This window comes from Scylla paramamosain, chromosome 15, assembly GCF_035594125.1.
Source record: "Scylla paramamosain isolate STU-SP2022 chromosome 15, ASM3559412v1, whole genome shotgun sequence".
Lineage (NCBI taxonomy): Eukaryota > Metazoa > Arthropoda > Malacostraca > Decapoda > Portunidae > Scylla > Scylla paramamosain.
The window spans coordinates 16918512-16940331 of NC_087165.1; the positions used below are offsets into that span (position 1 = coordinate 16918512).

The following is a 21820-nucleotide window of genomic DNA, read 5'->3' on the forward strand; positions in this document are numbered from 1 at the left end:
GCTTTCGGAGCGATATTCATGGTGGCTGATGTAATGTTGGCTGACTTCGTGTCTTCCCATAACGTTCCTGTTTTATTCAGTTCCTTACCCTGTGAACTGATATCGCTGTTCTGGATCACACATCAAAGTACATTGACATTATGTATTCAGTCTAATTAAGTTCAAGAAAAGAAGTTGCCAGAGGGCGATGCGTGCTCCTTTTACTGTACTGTACCTCCCTTTACGGGGGACGTCGGCAACATTCCTAACGTTTCTGTTGATACATGTATTACTGTTTCATGAACTTCTCTACGCCTTGTTTAAATAACAACAATTGAATACAAACAGGCATCCACCTGTGTCGGACACCTTATTCTTGTGGCTAAAGCGAACAAATGAATATTTTCAAAGTCAGCCAACGTCCATTCTTTTGATAATGATTTATAAAAAAAAAAACAGTTGACCAAACTAGTCAAGTCCCGTTCAACAATATACCTCAGACAAGAAAGCACCGTATGACAATTACCTTCACCTATGTATAGTTCTTGACTTTCGGAGAACTTAGCAGAAAAAGCGGTTCATTTGTTCATTCGTTGATTTCTGTTGCATTTTATATAAATCACAACACTGCTTGGGGGTTACTGCACTGGGGGTATCGAGTACTCAAGTGAGACAGGTGGATGAAGGATCTAGGGCACGTGAGGTGAGGCGTAAATAGCTTAAGAGTGAAAGCTGAGAATTACATAACGTTACATAGATGCACGTGGGAGAGATAGTGAACGGGACAAAAGTATCTGGCGAATATGAGAAGAAGGAAGGGTGAAACAGGCACAGCAAACCAAGAAATGGTAACAGATTGAGGGGAAGGAGGAAACGACGGTATACATTAAACAGAAGAACAAAGTAGGTCAAGTGTGGCAGCAGAGTGAGGGAGCAGGTGAAGCGTTGGTGGTGCGGTCATGGGGGGAAGATGTGTGAGGAACGGAGAGGCAACCTAGGAAGCAGGATGAAGAAAAAGGAAAGGGAGCTGCGGTGGAAGCCAGCTGAGGAAGTCACTCGTAATGAGAATGAGAGAGAGAGAGAGAGAGAGAGAGAGAGAGAGAGAGAGAGAGAGAGAGAGAGAGAGAGAGCAATTACTTATATAATAATGGGAATTAAATTTCTTATAGCAATTAACAAAGGGGAATCCCTGCTTGGGGCTACATTACCTAGGTCAAACTAACCTGAAAGAAAGAAATTAATATCGGTAGCTGAGTGTATTGTTCTTTGCGATAATAACTGCTAACATCACGGATTCTTTTCCTCTTAACTCTCATCCTTGACGTGAAATAAATGCGGGATCGGTTGAAACACTAATTAAAAAAGTCTATGAAAACATCCTTAATCTTTCATTTCATATAAAGAATGAATTCAAAGTAAGACAACTCCTAGCGCAACGAGGCTGTAGGTGTTAGCTTCAAAATCATCGTACCTTTAGCGGGATATTCATATACTAGAGATCTAACCTGAATTTAGCATACCATGGACGGCTGATTTATCCAACGAAGCTCACTGCCGTTTTGATTGACTTGCTTCTCTACCGCTCGAGGAACAGGCAGAAAAGAGAGAGAGAGAGAGAGAGAGAGAGAGAGAGAGAGAGAGAGAGAGAGAGAGAGAGAGAGAGAGAGAGAGAGAGAGAGAGAGAGAGAGAGAGAGAGAGAGAGAGAGAGAGAGAGAGAGAGAGAGAGAGAGAGAGAGAGAGAGAGAGAGAGAGAGAGAGAGAGAGAGAGAGAGAGAGAGAGAGAGAGAGGACGAAGAGGAAGAATTTTTTACAGTTTCAAAAAGCTACAATGCCTCTTGAGCCCTTGATGACAAAACACAGACAATTGTCATTCTCTTCCACATAATACCAGGAAAGGTCACAGGTGGCGACGCTGGTGATAAAAGCGAGAATCAGGGAAGCCGGAGGGGAGAGAGGGAGCATGGGAGAGGTGAATGAACGGAAAGGCTGGATGGTGGAGGGGTGTTGAAAGGAGGTGTGGGGGGCTTAGAAAGACGGTATAGGAGGCGAGTGGGCGTAGATGAGGGGCTTGGGAATGTTACGAGATGCTGTCGCGCGGGCGTGGGGGTATGGATAGGAAGTGGATTGGAGTGGATAGGAGAACGCCTAGAGGAAGTCTGAAGGGTGTGGAGGCGCGGATAGAAGTAGATGTGGGAGACGTGCTGTAGAATGGTGAGATATGATGAATGGCGATTAAAGTGAGATAAAGCAGTGAGAGGGAGTGATAACAGGCAGAAAGAGGGAAAAGTAATAAGGCTGGATGGAAGGAGGGAAGGCGAGTACAAGACAGCAGCGAGGCAGTAAGGGAAAAACTAAACAGAAGAAATACAAGTGAAGTGGTGATGAAAATAAAATAAATAAATAAAAATAATATTTTCAGGTTAAATTGCAGAACGAAACACGAGCAAGGCAATACATAGGGAAACTATCCGTGCTGTATAATAGAGATCTAATTCCCTGGCTGGAAGGGAAGAAAGATCAAAGAAAAAACTTACGCTCTAGTTTCCTTGTTTTGTTTCAAGGACGCAATAAGACTGATCAGGAAGCAGCTTCTCAGGTTCCAAGTTACAGTAATATCACTAATTGGAAACAACAGTACTTTATTAGAAATAAACAGTAAATCTGCTATTTCTGTTACCATAACGCTACTCCTACTGTTGCTAATATGATCAATACTGCCTCTACTACTAATACTACTACTACTGCTGCTACTACTACTATTACTACTCCTACTACTGCTGCTACTACTACTACTACTACTACTACTAATACTACTGCTACCACTACTTTTGTTACTACTAATACTACTGCTACCACTACTACTACTACTACTACTACTACTACTACTACTACTACTATTACTACTACTGATGATGATGATAATGATGATAAAAAAGAAATAATACAAAAGTTGTTTTTGTATTTCATCTCGTCAAATGTTATATAACACATGTTCACTACTCTTTCCTTCTTTATCTTTTAGCCTTTTAAGACTGTATGAATCTCTCTCTCTCTCTCTCTCTCTCTCTCTCTCTCTCTCTCTCTCTCTCTCTCTCTCTCTCTCTCTAGTGCACGGCCAGACATGCACAATCCGCACACAATCCAACACTGCATATATATATTCAGTCTCTCAAAGTTTCCTGTTGACTTCGCACTACCATATTGATTACTGAGTGTTCCAGTCATCTACGTACAACCACTGAGAACATCAGACTACATTGACGTTACGCTAAACATTGATTCTCTGTCTACATAAGAAGAAAAGCTAACTAATAATTACAACATGGGTGCTTCTTAGCACCCTCTGGGGAGGGCTGTGGTCCGTCAACAACCATAGCTGGGAAAGGGTAGCTTGCCTGTGAACGTGGCGGTCTCAATCACGCATCGTGCATGAGCCAAATCCTCCTCTCCACTTTAGTGTGACGCACTATTCCAGTATTAAATCTATGATGCGAAAGGCCGTTGCAGATTTTCTGTCTAGACTGCCTCCGTGGTGGTCTTGAAAATATCTAACAACCAGAATTTTTCTATGAATTATAGAAACAAATACGCTTTAAAGCTTATTTTGTTTGTTGATGGTATCGTATTACAAATCCTATCATGAGAAGGTCAATGTATTACACAGCACCTCATGACTTACACCTCGTGGTAATCTAAACATTACAGCTAACATGAAAGCGAACATTAATTGCAAAAGTTCAGCTTATTTTGCACTTGAGTATTCTGACATATCTGGAGTGTAATTTGTTGTTCCTGCCCTGGGGACTCATTGCAAAGCCACCGATCCGGGAGAACGAGGCGGGAAAGCGACCCTCCGGCCCACCACAAACAAACACCATCTTGTATCTCCTTTAGACCCTACCTGGGAGCTCCACCAGTCCCTCCAGCCCCGTCTTCTCACGAGCTGGGGGAGTGTTCACTGGTCTAGGTTTTTCACATGAAATGAAAAAAGTATTGTACAAGTAATATTAATGAGAAGTATACAGACAAGGAGACGGCCAGGGCACAGGAGGGGAGGATTAAGGAGAGCAGAACGATGAAGGAGTGTTGGGAAAAGAAGGATCGCATCACCCTAAGTTTCCTATCTCCGGAAGTGTCCCAAGGGCGTGTTTTGCAGGTGTAAGGGTGGCCGTGGGAGTCCTGCCCTGGGTGGTGTCGTGGCTAAGTAATCAAGACATAGAGACGCCTGACACTGTGGGGAAGAAGAGGAGGAGGAGGAGAAGGAGGAGGAGGAGGAGGTCTTAACGAGAGAATTGTGTGTGTCTCAGAGGAGCAGCGGGATGGATGGAGGAGGCGGATTCCATTTGTCTGCGTCATGAGGAAGGGATAGAGGAGGGAAGGAAAGGGGAGGAGGTAAGGAGGGAGAGGAGTGGGAAGGATGGACGGGAGGGAGCTGGTGAGGCTTTAGTAGTGAACGTCTCCCCTGCCGTGGTTTTTATGAATGTGACAGTGAGTGTCGCGCTCGGCTACCTCACTGATGGATCACGCACGCACGCACGCACGCACGCACGCACGCACACACACGCACACGCACGCGCCCACGCACGCGCTCACACACACACACACACACACACACACACACACACACACACTTCATTCGTTGTGCTGTTGTTATCTGAAGCTTCTATTTCGTGTAAAGATATTTCAGTGTAAAGATAGTAAAGATAACCAAAGTGATGTAAGAACGGAGAATATCAATAGAAATAATATTGCGTAACGCATTCCAGCAGCATCAAAGGCCTAAGGTCTAAAGTCTTATAACGCAATAGAAAGTTTAACATAAGTATTATATATCCGCGTCAAGTTTAGTTATTGGGCTCATTGCCAGCGGAGAGTGTTTTGTAACATATATACATATTTACAGAAACGTGACAGCCTAGTGCTATGAGAAAGAAATTCAAGGGCTTGGAAATTATACAAAGGATGAAGTAATACTCGTAATACCCACACTCACTAATCTACTCACGCACCCATCCATCCACGCGCGCGCGCGCACGCACGCACGCACGCACGTGTACACACACACACACACACACACACACACACACACACATGCACGCTCAAGAAAACTGTCCAACAACCCTCCACACGCTTCACTTCCCTCCCATCACAGCTCTCCACCTTCTGGTTAAATCTAAGACACGTGCACTCTCAACCACTTTCCCTCCAAATTTTTAGATTTAAATATTACATCGCTCTCTCTATATCTCTGTCTGTCCTCCTGTCTGTCTGCCTGTCTGCATATATGTCCAGTCTCTCTCTCTCTCTCTCTCTCTCTCTCTCTCTCTCTCTCTCTCTCTCTCTCTCTCTCTCTCTCTCTCTCTCTCTCTCTTGTCAACTCTTAGAGAGGCCGTGGGGAGAGTGTTGGAGAACCCTTCATCACCTGTGACTCGTCTGTGCCACAGAATAAAAAGCCGTGTCCTAGTTTCACCTTGTTCAGTCTGTTCCATCTCGACTTCGTCTCCTCTCAGCTTCATTAATCCCCATTTCATCTGTTTTGAAAAAGATTATTCTCTTTCCCCCTCCCTCCCTCTCTCCTTCTCTCTCTCTCTCTCTCTCTCTCTCTCTCTCTCTCTCTCTCTCTCTCTCTCTCTCTCTCTCTCTCTCTCTCTCTTCCATATCGCTTGTACTTGGCTTCCGTTTCATCTCATTTTCACCTGGTTCGTTTGTTTCCACAGTTTTACCTGCCGTTTATGCTTCAGGTATCGTGTCGTTGCACGGTCAAATTCCTCGCAATATAATTCCGTCCCCTAATCTCAATTCGTCGCTGGCGCCATCTCGGCCCAATTCAACTCGGCACAATATAGTTCTGCGCCGTCACCATTTCATCCCAGTACCAACTTGACCCAATATAATTTCGCCCCAGTACCACTACACCTCGTCCATGTATCGATTTGACATAATATAATTTCGCACCAGCACCTATTCGCACCTTCTTCTCCCCCACAAGAGCCTGACGGAGTAGTCTCAGCATTACGCCAATGACGAGGAAATAGCGAGAACATATCGCTCCTGCTCTCGAACACTTTGATGTTGACGAATGAAATGTACGTATTGCAGAAGGTAAAGTAAAAAGAGGAAATGGGCGAGCATGGGGTTGGCACCGAGAACTCATGATATTTTCCCTTCACCTTCCTTGATGCCCTGCTTGGGGAGTGAGGGGAGAGGACGAGGGGAATTTCGGGAGAAAGCAAGTCGCAGAGGTGAGGCGAGGGAGAGGATAAGAGACAGGGCTGAGTGTGGGGCTGTGAGTGTCAACTCACTGATGCTGCAAGGACTTGAGAGGTGTGCTACTGCTAATATTTTTTTTTCTGCAAGCACTACTGCTGCTGTTGCTGTTGCTGCTACTACTACTACTACTACTACTACTACTACTACTACTACTACTACTACTGCTACTACTGCAATACTATCGGTCGTAATAGAACAATAGCAATTAATAGTAGTAGCATTATCATTGTTAGTAGTACTAGTAGTAGTAACAACAACAACAACAACAACAACAACAAATAATAATAATAATAATAATAATAATAATAATAATAATAATAATAATAATAATAATAATAATGAAAATTAAAATTAAAATGAAAATGAAAAAAAAATAACAATAAAAATACCGACAATTACGAGGAAAATATCCATGTTCAATATAAATACAACTTTTCTGATATATTCTTAATGTGCAGGACATCCGGTGACTTTCCGAGAAGCACACCACCAGACTGAACGCAACACGTCACTCCCTCCAACACACGGGCGGCGCTCCCCACCAGGTATCAAAGATGGAGGTGGTGGTAAGAGCCAATGCTGCCAATTGTAAACTGCTGCCGGGTTTTCGCCAAGTTACTCTTAATAATTCTGCAGATACAGCGAGCTAACATTCGCTCCCTTCCCTCTCGGCACGTCCATCACCGTCCACCACTAACAAAAGGGAAATGCTTGTCCTCTACGTGGCCACTGAAGCAGACGTGTGTATTATATGTTTGTACTGTATGTTGCATGGAGAACAAAATGGTTTACTCCACATTATGACGGTAAAAAAATAATGACAAATTAAGATAACAAAATGGTTTACTCCACATTATGACGGTAAAAAAATAATGACAAATTAAGAAATTACGTACAGATGAAAATAAAAATAAAAAGGTACTAATTAAGACTTTTTTCCTATCGCTTAATTATCTTCGCGTGAAAATAATTAAATACAGTAATTCAGTGACGAATGAAGGCATTACAGAGTAAAAATATAAATCAGATACTAATCAGGAGACCTTTTACTAAAGACTAATTATCGTTCTATGGAAAATATTAAGCAAAATTATTAAATTTCATCATATAAGCGGGTATATTTTTCTTTTCTTTTTTTTTTTTCATGTAAATAACGGAATGTTTGGACTTTTTGCACAGAGACCTCTAAGTGTTGCGAGATGGATAGGGTGCAAGGGTGAGAAGATGCAGACTAAGATATATTAGTCTTGCTGATAATCAAAGAAATCATATCCTTCCCACTCTTATTCACAAAGCATGTGCATTAGCCATGGTTATAAATCAGTGTTTTTAGATCGGAATTATCTTCCTTATGTATTATTTTCTGGCTGTTAATTTTGTCCTGTGTTATGAAAACTTTTATGTTTAATAACAAGGTGATGCTTAATTTTCTTTTCATAGAATTAAAAAAAGCTGATCAAAAATAATTACCAAATTAATTGCAATTATCTATATTACAACCTTCGGAAGTGGGGCACACGTCTGACCAACTCCTGCCTCCAAACTCCAACTTCGTTCCACTCACTTCCAACCTCCTACCCCAAACTTCCTTCCTCGGAACTCTAACTTCAGCTTCCCTCCACTCCATCATAACTCTATGGCTCAATCTCAACCTTTCTACTAAACGTCACAGAGAGATTTGCCGGTAATTTTTTCTAGAGATGAACTTCCGTGCACACAGGACTGTATTTTGAACGTTTAGGCATCTTACCTTGTGTACTTTGAAGATGTTATTACTGGGGATCTGATGATGTTTTCACAATTCGAAAGACAGTTTAAATATTTTGTACCATCATTAGTTATAACACCCGTGAAACGTATAATTTCTGTGGCTTTCGAAAATTGTCCTAATAAAAGAACAAAACTTAATCACAATCTGAGACCAGAGAGAGAGAGAGAGAGAGAGAGAGAGAGAGAGAGAGAGAGAGAGAGAGAGAGAGAGAGAGAATGACACAGATGAATTACACATACCATCCTGCTCCTCATTCTCCAGCGAGTTGTCCCGCGGAGGGCACCGAACACAGTCAGTCTGCATGATCCACGTCCCGTTGGCTGTGGTTTCTTCCATCACGTCTACAATACTCTGAAGTCACCCAGTCTGCCTGCCAGCCTGTCTTCCTGTATTGCTCCTCGCCTCTTCGCCTGGAGAGAGAGAGAGTTAATAACTTGGCAAAGCCGCCTCACTCTACCTTCTCACTTTGTGTCTCGTCATATTGCGTTCACACCGCTCGACGATTAATCATTTCAGAACGGGAAACATTTTTTTTTTGCCGTCCATCCGTAATTTTTCTTCCAGCTGATTTCAGAACGCCGATCTCTGCCCATTTAAACGGATCGGAGAATTTGCAATTTTTTATTTTTTTTTGTACCATGATGTGTGTGTGTGTGTGTGTGTGTGTGTGTGTGTGTGTGTGTGTGTGTGTGTAGGTACATATGTAACTAAGAAAGTATACTCTAAGTTATAGCACTTCTGATTCCCATCTTGCATAAATTCTTGTCTCGATAAATGTGATAATATTATTCTTGTACACTAAAAACTCGAGTAACCTGTCCTACTCATTTTTACTGTTTAATGTTTTTCTTCAATCTTTAGTCTTTTTACCTAGTGACAGTCACCTTACAAAACTAGATTACTGACAGATTAGCAGATAAACGGACTTGAGTAACAGGAAAACACTCAAAACACAGTGTATAACGAGAGCAGCAGATAAGAACGTTATTGTTCACAATTATACTCTTACGTAACAGAACGTCACAATGTTCACCGATTGCCTAGACATCACCAGGAAAACGTAACTATCCTCCTATATGGAAAGATGACTAACTCTCGTTTCAACATAATATATATTTCTCAACCTAACATTTACAAAAAAAAAAAAACATTAACAAGAACTGCTAATGTCTCCCCCGGCAAAGGTTCAACATTGCAGTGTGTTGCACCAACTGAAAAAAAAAGTTCTTTCTGATAAAGGTGATCTAAAGCACAGATGTTACATGTGTCTTTTATGAGGAATCTAGCTTTGCCGTGCACGAGGCGCGTTGATACATGTAACAGAGGGTGTGGGTAATTGCTTATGAAACAATATGGTGTGATCACTTCATTATTATTGTTCTATTTATTTATTTATTTATTTAATTTTTTTTTGTATCACACGCACGGCAAGTGACAGTCTCTCTCTCTCTCTCTCTCTCTCTCTCTCTCTCTCTCTCTCTCTCTCTCTCTCTCTCTCTCTCTCTCTCTCTCTCCCTCTGACCCCTTCCACACACACACACACACACACACACACACACACACAATATTCATCGCTATCTTCATCCTGTCTCTCTCCTCAAGTCTTATTGCAATAGAAGGGAAGTGTCTTGTGCAGCTAAAAGGGGTAAAATATAAGTCTCTCTCTCTCTCTCTCTCTCTCTCTCTCTCTCTCTCTCTCTCTCTCTCTCTCTCTCTCTCTCTCTCTCTCTCTCTCTCTTTACACACACACACACACACACACACACACACACACACACACACACACACACACACACACACACACTTACACACACACAAAAAAAAACAGGTTTATGTACAGTTAATTGAGAATCCAATACACACAAACAAGTACTCCATAAAAAAAAAAAAAAAAAAAAAAGTCAGCGACAATTCCTCAAAAAGCTTTTTCCCCTAATAACTCAGCATTATCTGGTATTAAACCCCCAACACCGTTCTATGAAGTCTGTGTCTGTGACCATAGGTAGGGAAATATATCTTACACACACACACACACACACACACACACACACACACACACACACACACACACACACACACTGTTGAATCTTTGTCATCCTCTTTTTTATTGCAAAGTGACTAATGTTTTTTCTCCTTGAGCTCCCTATACTTGTTAGTATTAAACCAGACTGTATCACTGTTTTTTTTTCCTTGAATAACAGTTTCTTGGGAAAGTGGGGTTATAAAGGAGCGGGGGAAGGGGTGTAAAGTGAGAGGGGGAGAAAACACTTGAAATAAATGAAATACAGTTGGAGGTAGAAAATGTCCGGGCGGTTCGGGAAACTATTTAGGGTAAAGACATCTGCAAAAGAAGAAAGAAAAGTGAAATAAAAAAAACATCAAAATTTAAATTGGCTTTGCTGTTTGTGTGAAGATTCTCTTATATCTGTTTCTTTCACGAGGCAATAATGTTTTTTTTTACTTTTACTTTTTTTTTTTTTTGTCTCAGTGTTGGTATTGTTTTCTCGAACTGATTTCATTTATATATGTAGACCTAATTCCACGTATATAGGAATTGTTCCAACACTTATTTTTTTTAATCTTCTTTCACTAGTAAACCAACACATTTATATATAACATGACCCACTGACATAGAGTTGCCATAAGTAGTTATGTTGCAAGAACAGCGAGTCTCATGAGTATAAATGAAATAGAAATAAATATAATGGACGAATTAACTACTTCATGTAAAGGGCTCCGCAAAGACAAAAAACTGAAAATGCGATGGGTGGAAGTAGCTATCTAATGTCTTTTTCTTTTATTTATGACTGTCTTTTTTTAATATAATTATGTTATCATTACTTTGGGCAACAGTATGGAAACCTTTCATACCCGCTCCTCATTATTCATTACTCATTCCCAGCGGAGGCAGCTTTCTGATGCATATTTTTTTTATTTAAGACTGTTTTAATAGAATAAAACATCAATACTTCAGAATATTGTTCAGAAGGCCTTCATACCCATACCCAATTAACCATTACTCATTACCTCGCATTCAAGCCCATTCAAGATTACCCAGCATAACCCAAGCCTTATAAAACACATGTTTATCACAAAGCATCCAATGCCGTATAACACCACGGCCTCCCTTCCCGTCACACCCACCAGCACAACACACCTATTTCCCTCCCTCCCTCCCTCCCTCCACTCTGACACAGCACCCGAGCATTTATAACATTCTGACACAACACGATGCCACCGACACGTGTGCTTGTGAGAGATGACGGGGTGTGAGGGGACAGATGGAGGGGGAAGGGTCCTTACATTTATTACTCCGCTCCTAAACCGATTCAAAACAAAACCAAGGCGAGATGCAATGAGCCGAAGCAATCTAAGGTTCAAGTTTGTTTTTCTGGTGAGTTCTTTGTGTGTGTGTGTGTGTGTGTGTGTGTGTGTGTGTGTGTGTGTGTGTGTGTGTGTGTGTGTGTGTGTGTGTGTGAGAGAGAGAGAGAGAGAGAGAGAGAGAGAGAGAGAGAGAGAGAGAGAGAGAGAGAGAGAGAGAGAGAGAGAGAGAGAGAGAGAGAGAGAGAGAGAGAGAGAGAGAGAGAGAGAGAGAGAGAGAGAGAGAGAGAGAGAGAGAGAGAGAGAGAGAGAGAGAGAGCCTTGATTTAGTATTGTTCCTTCTATCAGTCATCCAAAATCACTGCAGCTTAATCACCGTAACTACAACCACAACTACAAAGTATACGCGAACCACCAGCCTTAGAATCCACACTCACCAATGCTTCACCTGCACACCTCGCTCTCCTATCCACGTCTTAGAGAAACAGTCACCAGTCCACCATCCATTCCACATACAGATACTTCATACAGGGAATACCACCACTCCATCACCATTCCCTGACCGTCCTTTGGAATGGGCGGCGGAAAAGGGAAAATTCGAAAGTGTTATGATATTGATGAGCCTCACGAGACAGCCATTTATTGTATCTCTCTCTCTGGACCATATTCCGATACACTTCTCTGCAGCTCCTTCACTGCATTCAAGAGGTTTTAGTTGAGGCGACACGGATTTTTGTGGGTGTTTTTATATTTCTAGTGACAAATTAACAAGAGTTTTACGTTGTCATCAGGAGAAACGCTCTTAAGAACCTAACTAATTATATCTGTAGCCTTTGAAAATGGTCGTGGTAAGAGAGCAAAGCGATCCTGAATACGGCTCTCTCTCTCTCTCTCTCTCTCTCTCTCTCTCTCTCTCTCTCTCTCTCTCTCTCTCTCTCTCTCTCTCTCTCTCTCTCTCTCTCTAGCTCAGTGGTAACGTCCTCACCTATCACTTGGCAGGCTGAGGTTCGCACCCCGCTGAGGTTGTTAAAGGTTTTCATTGATATGCGAGCAATCACTGTCCTGCCTGAGCAAGAGGACGAGGGCGTGTTGGGTGTGAAAGGTCTCAGCCCTACCCATAGATCGGACTATATGAGATCTGAGCTTTCTTTGGGAGGGTATAACACGTGATCCTCAAAAAACGTGGTACACACACACACACACACACACACAACACACATACTTAATATTGCATACGGCCTCAGCAATGATAAAGGTGAGTATGGTATTGAGGAGAAACGCAGGGGAATATTTATCGGGGCTTACACAATAGACATCAAAAAGGGGCGATATATGTATGGGCATTTGGAGTAAATATTTTCGAACCTGTAATATGTGTTACTGCTTCCGTGCCTATATCAGATTTAGTACATCAGTTACAGATGTATACATCAGTAATTATCATAGTTTTTTTTTTTTTTGAGTTCTTGAGCTTTGTCCTTGGGTTACGGCTCTGCCTGCACAATTTTCAGTCTGATCTCACATCCTGTTAGGTCTTTCTCAACTGTGACTATTTTAAGGCCTACACTTAATATTTTAGCACAATTCAATACCACCTTTATGCATTACTCTTTGTAAATTAATTCATCAGTGATTATTTAGCATCCCCTATTTTTAAACGCTTTGTTCTCTCTCTGAGACTGCTTCTCGAAGGTCACAATATTAAGGGCATTTTTTTTTTTTCATAGGTAATAAAAAATCCCTGTCAAATTCTCAGTAGAATCATGAAAACACTCTTAAAGATCACTATTGACTTTTACTAGATCTAGTTAAAATAGTCGAGACAAGACTCAAGACAACGAAATGTTCGAAAATACGGTCCTACGTCTCACACTCAAAGGTCACACGTGTAATACACAACACACGTGACTAATGACTCGTGACTTTTACGATCAAAGGTCAATCCCGATAGCGTAACGTTAAATACAAACGAAAATATTTACTGCCGGAAGTGCGATATTTTAACTTTCAATTCTTTCTAAACAATTTTAAAAGCGTTCACCATTCCTTTTTCTTTTCTCTATTTGACTTTTTTTTTTTTTTCAGAGCAGCATATAAGTACACACTTTTCCCTCAAAATGTTATGCTCTTGGCTGGCTTTCTTGACGCATTTAAAAATAATAACCTTGCATTCAGTAACTTCACCGTTTCCACATCAACTCGCGGACCGTTGCAGTGACAGGGGAGTCACCTATTCGAACCTTACGGCAGCCGGTGAAAAGGAAAGGAGCCTTGCAAAGTGTACACAGCAACGGTAGTCGCCACACCTGAAAACAAGCCGGGCACTAGACTCCGAGTAATGCGATGGGCTTGGTGCAGGCGGCGGGAGCGTGGGAGGTCGTTATAAAGGCCACATCGGCGTCCCAGTGTTCCAGGGAGCCAGGCGCCGCGTCATCACCTCCCTCATATTGCCTAGGAAAGAACCATTAATTGTGGCTCGCGTCAAATCATGTCTCGCCACCTTTATCCTCCTTTTCTTCCTGCCTCCTTCTCCTCCTCCTGTCCTTTCCAAGCGTCGAGACCGCCTCAGGAACCAAACAGCGAGGGGGATTTGCGCAGCCACGAACGAGATAGAGAGGGAGGTAAAGGAAGGATTCTGAGAAGGGAAGGAAGATGGAAAAGACGGAATCGAGTTGAGATCAGAGCGACCAAACATAAGACAACAGCAACAAATATATGCTTCTTGTGACGTTTTCTTTTTCTTTGTCTTTCTTTCTTTTTTTTTTTTTTTTGCAGCGAAGGATCTATCAGTAAGTACATTGCTTAAAGGATATACACATAGAGCGCTTTCAATCCGTGAAAGAGGAGGGAAAACCGAGAAATTTACGCTTAAAAGCACCACCACCACCACCACCTCCTATTCCTCCTCCTCACGCAGTAACACTCATCATCCCATCCTCCTTCCCTCTCTTCATCCATCACCTTCACAACACCGTTCCTCCCTCCCTTACTTTACCATTTTATAACTCCTTTCCCGCCCTCTCTGTTTCTCGATGACACCCTCCCTCTCCTCCACAACACCCCACGCCCCTCCGCCACAAGTCCGCTCTGAACGACTTCGATCCCGCGCGGAGACCAGCCGGTAAAAGGGTTGTGTTTGCTCACGTCCTTCTTCGGGAATCTCTAAGGAAGAAAACTGTAGAGGAGAAAAGCATTGGAGGAGAGAGAAAATAAGAAATCTTCCTGGCAATGAAAGGTAAAAAACGACGGACGTATCATGTTTTAATGGGAAGTGACTACGATGACGAAGAGAGCACGACGATGAATACGGAGACGCGAAGGAGGAATACGATGATGGCGATGTACTTGGTGCGGGGAGGTGACGTAAATGAGGGCGAAGATGATAATGACACCGGCGATAAGTTGATGAAAGACGACGCTGATGTTGATGATGTTATAGAGGAAGAAGGAAGGGTGAAGAGGAGGAGGGTGAATTTTCATACACACACACACATACACACACACACACACTATCATCTCCACACAAATACTTCACTACATATCATCCAAACACGTACACAAGACAGGAGCACTCACCAATAGCACCACAGAGGACACACACACACACACACACACACATAAAAGCACCAGCACTCACCACACCATAAAACACGCTACACACAACACAGACCACACGCCAGAGCACAGCGCACCACTCATCAAAGGTTTGAAGAACACACCAACACCAAAAACATCAGTAGTATTCACATTCGTTCACCACTACCGCAACAACCACCATCACCACCATTAACGGCAGCACCAGCACCACCACCACCACCACTATCACCTCCTCCACACGCGCACAATCAGGCATACTTGAACAACTGCGGAAGTGTTCGGTCCGGTGTGTGAGTTTCGACGATGCAGATCAAAGCAATGAGGGCAATGAAGCGTGTTTTTTGGGCGCAAGTTAAAGGTCCGCCACCAACAAGGGGAAGAGAGAGAGAGAGAGAGAGAGAGAGAGAGAGAGAGAGAGAGAGAGAGAGAGAGAGAGAGAGAGAGAGAGAGAGAGAGAGACTCATGATCCTTAATCTCCCTCGGCGTCAGTGTGCAACGGGTGACTGTTGATTTCTGGGCGTCTCCTTCCTCCACCACGGTGTCCACTGCTAATGGACTCTCTCTCTCTCTCTCTCTCTCTCTCTCTCTCTCTCTCTCTCTCTCTCTCTCTGCACCTCAGTGGAAAGCGACCTCTCCAGCCACTTGACAGGCAAAGGTTCAAACCCTACTAAAGTTACTAAGGATTTTTCACTAACAAAGGTATGTGTGTGTGTGTGTGTGTGTATGTGTGTGCGTGTGTGTGTGAGGTCTCAGCATTACCCGTAGATCCTACTGTAAGTCCTTTCCGGGAGGGTAAAAGCTGGAAGTCATGCGTGTTAAAGACTACACAACCATACACACGAGCAGATAAAGACGATTACATTAATTACAGAGAGAGAGAGAGAGAGAGAGAGAGAGAGAGAGAGAGAGAGAGAGAGAGAGAGAGAGAGAGAGAGAGAATCACAAGTAGTCCGTGTTGATGCAGGGCACGGGAGGGCGGTGAGAGGCCCTCCACTTCCAGGGAATTATTCACGCAATATCCTGAACGAGAGAGAGAGAGAGAGAGAGAGAGAGAGAGAGAGAGAGAGAGAGAGAGAGAGAGAGAGAGAGAGAGAGAGAGAGAGAGAGAGAGAGAGAGAGAGAGAGAGAGAGAGAGAGAGAGAGAGAGAGAGAGAGAGAGAGAGAGAGAGAGAGAGAGAGAGAGAGAGAGAGAGAGAGAGAGAGAGAGAGAGAGAGAGAGAGAGAGAGAGAGAGAGAGAGAGAGAGAGAGAGAGAGAGAGAGAGAGAGAGAGAGAGCAGACAAACCTTTACATAAAACCACTTCGTCAAACTCTAAATCTCGTGACGTGAAGCACTCCATTCGTACTCAGATTTTTCTTCATTTCACACAGTCGTATTGGAAATGCCTGCTGGAAGTATAAAGACCACTAAGCTGTACTACATAGGTTCAATCTGTATTCCATCCCCCAATTGCGGCGCCAAGTACGTAGTTGCTATAGTTGATGCATGGAAACTTTTGGGTTACGGTTTCAATGATGGGCAACAGCGCCCCGTACTTTGCTTAGCCTAAGTTTGCCTCACCATCCATTCTACCGCGGCTGCTCGGTGAGTGAAAACTAAACTTGGAGAGGATTCACAGATGTTTATTTCAGAATATTCAGAAGCAATGTTCTCAGCTTTATGTGTCTATGTATCTGTGTGTGTGTGTGTGTGTGTGTGTGTGTGTGTGTGTGTGTGTGTGTGTGTGTGTTTGTGTGTGTGCGTGTTATTATTCCAAGTTTCATTCTTCTTTACATTGTCTGCTTAGTATGTAGTGCAGCATGTCTGTGTTATATACCTACTGTTGAGTATCTGTTGATTGGTGCGTGGCGCTGTTTGTCTGAGTTAAGTAGCTTTGTGTGTCAGTGTTGTGTGTTTGTGGTATGTAATGTTGAGTGTGTGGTATACCTAATGTTGTCTGTCTGTGTTATGTAATTTTGTCTGCCAGTGATGAGTAACGTTCAGTCTGTGGTATGTAGTGTGTGCTGTGTGTGTCTATGGTGTGCACTGTGTCCATCTGTGGTATGTAGCGTTATGTGTCTATGGAATACAGTGTTGTACGTCCCTGTGACTCCTCCGTCTATGGTATGCAACATTTTGTCTGTAACATATATCCTTACAACATAGGTGGTCTTTGTTTCACATTGATAATACAGAATAAACACTAAACAATCACTAGCCATGAAAATACCATTAAAATCCCTAAAAAGAACCTGAAAGCCTGTTAAAAATTCTCGAAACGAAGATGATGAAAATCAAGGATGCGCATTGGTCACTATAAGTACGATACAGTTTATGAATGACAACCACTCGTATGGTTAACTGTTACGGAGAAGGACACGCTGCTCATTGGATTTATTTTGTATAAGACATCAATGAGGAGATGGATTATGGAGGCGCCTGGGAAGTTTCAGCCTGCAGCAACATGTAATCGATCGTGCCGAGAAGTGTTTATATTGGGAAGGAGTTAAGGTGCACTTGAGAGAGAGAGAGAGAGAGAGAGAGAGAGAGAGAGAGAGAGAGAGAGAGAGAGAGAGAGAGAGAGAGAGAGAGAGAGAGAGAGAGAGAGAGAGAGAGAGAGAGAGAGAGAGAGAGAGAGATGGTACGTTCAAAGAAGGGTTCGAGTCTAATCAAACTTTAGGGGAGTAAGAGAATTCGGAAATGTGGGATAGGAAACGTCTGAGAGGCGGCGGGGTAATTATGGATGCTAATTAGCCCTGAGAGAGAGAGAGAGAGAGAGAGAGAGAGAGAGAGAGAGAGAGAGAGAGAGAGAGAGAGAGAGAGAGAGAGAGAGAGAGAGAGAGAGAGAGTGGGGGGGAGTGAGTGAAAGAAAATATGAAAACAATACATGCTGCCCCAGGAAAAGAAGAAAAGTATTTAATTTTAATGATTTCTAAAGGAACCTCATTTTATTTATTTATTCTTTTCGTCAGAGAATTCTCTCTCTCTCTCACTCTCTCTCTCTCTCTCTCTCTCTCTCTCTCTCTCTCTCTCTCTCTCTCTCTCTCTCTCTCTCTCTCTCTCTCTCTCTCTCTAAAAACAACTACAGCCTCACTAACTCGGTTTCACATTTCATAACTAATTCTTTATCACCTTTTCGTCTAATGCCTCTACTTCCCAGCTACTTTCTCTCTATCACAATGTGTCCTTCCTCCTTCTTTAAACAAACGCACACTTGCATTAACTCGGCTTCGCAATCAGTAACGATCTCTTAGTCTAGTGCCATCCCTTCCCTGTTACTTACTTTCTTGATCTTTCTCTCTTCATTCCTAGACAAATCAACACTCGCCAACTCAACTTCGCAATCAGTAACTAACTCTACCTATTATATCTTCGTCTGATGCCTTCACTTCCTAACTCCTTCAGTAAGTACGGTATTTTTCTCTTCTTCCTCTTACTCCTCCTCCTCCTCCTACACATCCTTACCATTACCAGTCTGCAGTTTATTTTGTATTTACTTTCCCTTTCGCGCTTCCCTCTTTCATCTCATAACTTTCAATTACGCGTGCTTTTATCCTTTCTTCTGCCCTCCCTCACGCATGTCTCGCGTCCTTCCTTCAAAAAATTTTAATTATCCTTCACCATTACTTCAAATCGTCTTTTCTCTCTTGATCATTGATAAAAATTTTCGTACGTGGAAGAACACACACACACACACACACACACACACACACACACACACATTGGTTAAACGTCACAGTAGCCAGCGGAGAGATGGGGCAGCTGCCGTCACACTCGGTGATGCCTGATGAAATAAAGATGGGTTGAGACGTTCACACACACACACACACACACACACACACAGAGAGAGAGAGAGAGAGAGAGAGAGAGAGAGAGAGAGAGAGAGAGAGAGAGAGAGAGAGAGAGAGAGAGAGAGAGAGAGAGAGAGAGAGAGAGAGAGAGAGAGAGAGAGAGAGAGAGAGATAAGACGAATTTAAAAGTTGTGTTTTGGTCGCTGAGATGCCTCTCCCACATTGATTTCCCGCTTAAAAGAGAGAGAGAGAGAGAGAGAGAGAGAGAGAGAGAGAGAGAGAGAGAGAGAGAGAGAGAGAGAGAGAGAGAGAGAGAGAGAGAGAGAGACACGCACAGAACTGCATCAAGTATACCATCCCTTCACATGCCTATAACCTCTATCCAAAGACAGCCTCAGTAAGAGAAAGTGTTAGGAAACACTCAGAAACTAACTTATGTACTACTGTAGAATAACTGATACGTAATGGTCGTCTCGTATTCCGAAGATAAAAGTTTCAGATTCTGTCTCTCTAAGAAAAACATTGAGGTCAGTGAAGGGGAAAATGGAAATACTGATGGAAGGCAGATGATAAGAGATAGAGGGTTATTTATGAAGTACTGATGGAGGGCAGTTGATAAGAGATAGAGGGTTATTTATGGGTGCAGAAGTTAATCGAGAGATGAGGGTTAAGTTGGGCTTGATTCATAATTTATGGTTTCTTAGTTTTTTTTTTTTTTTTTACTAGTTCAGGTGTTCTGTATGTGTGTGTGTGTGTGTGTGTGTGTGTGTGTGTGTGTGTGTGTGTGTGTGTTTCTATTCTCTATTGCTTCATGTTGTATGTTTGTCTTTTCTTTTTCAGTTATTTTTTTTTATTTCAATTTTCTTCATAATTTACAGTAAGTTTCCCTGTCCCATTTACTAATTTATGTATGCATTGCATTTGTGATCATTTACCAGATTTTTTTTATTTCTGCGTTTGTTTATCTTTCATTTATGTTTAATAGACACTCCGTTTTCTTTTTCTAGTCTTGCCAGTTTATCTGTTCCACACATGAATATGAGAACAAAAGGCAAGCTGCAAGAATTCAATAGGCTTGCAAGTATTGAACATATATAAGTCCATTGATCTGGTGATAAACTCGCACGGAACGTGTCGCGTGTCTAACCTCCGATGGTGGATCTGTCCACTGGTAATCCCTTCACCATCCCTCTCTCTCTCCTCTCTCTCTCTCCTCTCTCTCTCTCTCTCTCTCTCTCTCTCTCTCTCTCTCTCTCTCTTTCAGAAGCAAAGTTCACGAAATAATTAAAGGCTATACCAGTGTTGCGTGTACTTGGTTTAACTTGCTGCGCTTGCGCGACACTAAGTTAAGAACATTTCTAGCAACACTAGTATTGACACAAGAATACCTTACAGAATTATTTACTCACTCACAAAGATTTCTTTGATCCATATTAACTCTTGAACTACCGAACCAACATAAAATAAAATAATGTGTTAGGAAGCCGTAAGTGACGAAAGATGATCGGGATATTCTTGCGAATCCGGCAACTCCAGTACTGCGTGAATGTCGTGTGCAGTAACCGTGGACATTGTTCTAAGTATACGGAATAAGGACATGCGTACTTGTGCACTAGATGTTCAAGGCCAGCACTTGTGCACTAGATGTTCAAGGCCAGCACAAGAATATTTACTGATTATGCTTTATTCAGGAGAGTTTGTTCATTCAAAGCTGCATTACCTTCCTTCATAAATACTCTGAAGCGCCAAAAATTACGATACAGTCATGTGCTAAGAACCCACGAGAGTCCTGTGTTGGTCTAGGGTAGAAATTTATTTCCCCAATTTCCTTTAATGTGTACTACCTCAAGTTATTTGTAAGGAAAACATTATTAATGATATATCCTGTTATTATATAGAATAACTATGTTTTCCTACCCCAACTCTGATCTGATATTGAGGTGATTCCTGGCGTGCTGTGCCAAGGTAAGGGTTTTGTGAGCGGGTTTAATAGCTGGCGATTTTGGATAGGTCGGGTAGATATTCGAGGCCTTTAAAAATCCAGACCTTTAAATCTTTCTGGGATCAGTGTAACATCCACTTTCTTGGAAAGATAACCGGGATCGTGACAATATATATATATATATATATATATATATATATATATATATATATATATATATATATATATATATATATATTATATATATATATATATATATATATATATATATATTGAATAAATACACCAGTTTCTATTAGTATCAAATCTAGAAAAGGGAATCTGGCAATACACAGCGGAAAAAAAAAAATCTGTGCTATTATAGAACATACAACACTTTTTTTTTTTTACAATTACATTTATACTTTCTCTATATTTTTCTTTTAACAGAAATCCCGTGAGATTGAAGCTTTTTATATGTCAAAGCTCTTAACATTTGTAAAGTTAAAGTTATATAAAATATAACTATCATACCATTTCCATTATTTTCTTTTATGTAAAAAGTTATCAGCTGACAACAAAGGCTCTTTAACCAATTTACTATACATTCAGCAATTTTGGGACGACACTGTGTGTGTGTGTGTGTGTGTGTGTGTGTGTGTGTGTGTGTGTGTGTGTGTGTGTGTGTGTGCGCACACGCGCGGGCGCGTGTAAATTCATGTATTTTACAGTTATTTATCTATTTCACACACACACACACACACACACACACACACTCACACACACACACACACACACACACACACACACACACACACACAACTTATGCTACGACACTGAAGATGTAGCATAACAGTACGTATTGCATGTTGTCTTCCTTCCTTATTGCTCTGACTCCGCTTCGTCTCTTTCCTTCATACAAGCCATTTCTCCTTCCCTTCACTCTCTTTCCCCACATCTACGTATATTTTCAGTCCTCCTTTTCATCTCTCCCTCCCAGCCAAGGCATTCGTTCCTTTCCAACACTTTTATCTGTCACTACTGATACTTATATTTTCATTCCCCTACTCTTTTCCCTTTCATTGTTATCACCTTCTACTTTCCATTCAAGAACTCTTACCTAAAATCACCTTTACATTCAGTTCTCTCTCTCTCTCTCTCTCTCTCTCTCTCTGTCTCCTCTCTCTCTC

General features: G+C 42.0%; 1 long non-coding RNA gene across 3 annotated transcripts in view; it reads right to left on the reverse strand.

Annotated features, from left to right (window-relative positions):
• The window catches only part of LOC135107537 (uncharacterized), a 95378-nt gene that overhangs the window by 14005 nt on the left and 59553 nt on the right, over positions 1 to 21820 (reverse strand). For all 3 annotated transcript variants that reach the window (XR_010271813.1, XR_010271812.1, XR_010271814.1), the window contains exon 2: positions 8261 to 8431. This is a non-coding gene — a long non-coding RNA (uncharacterized LOC135107537). The remainder of the gene's footprint in view (positions 1 to 8260; positions 8432 to 21820) is intronic.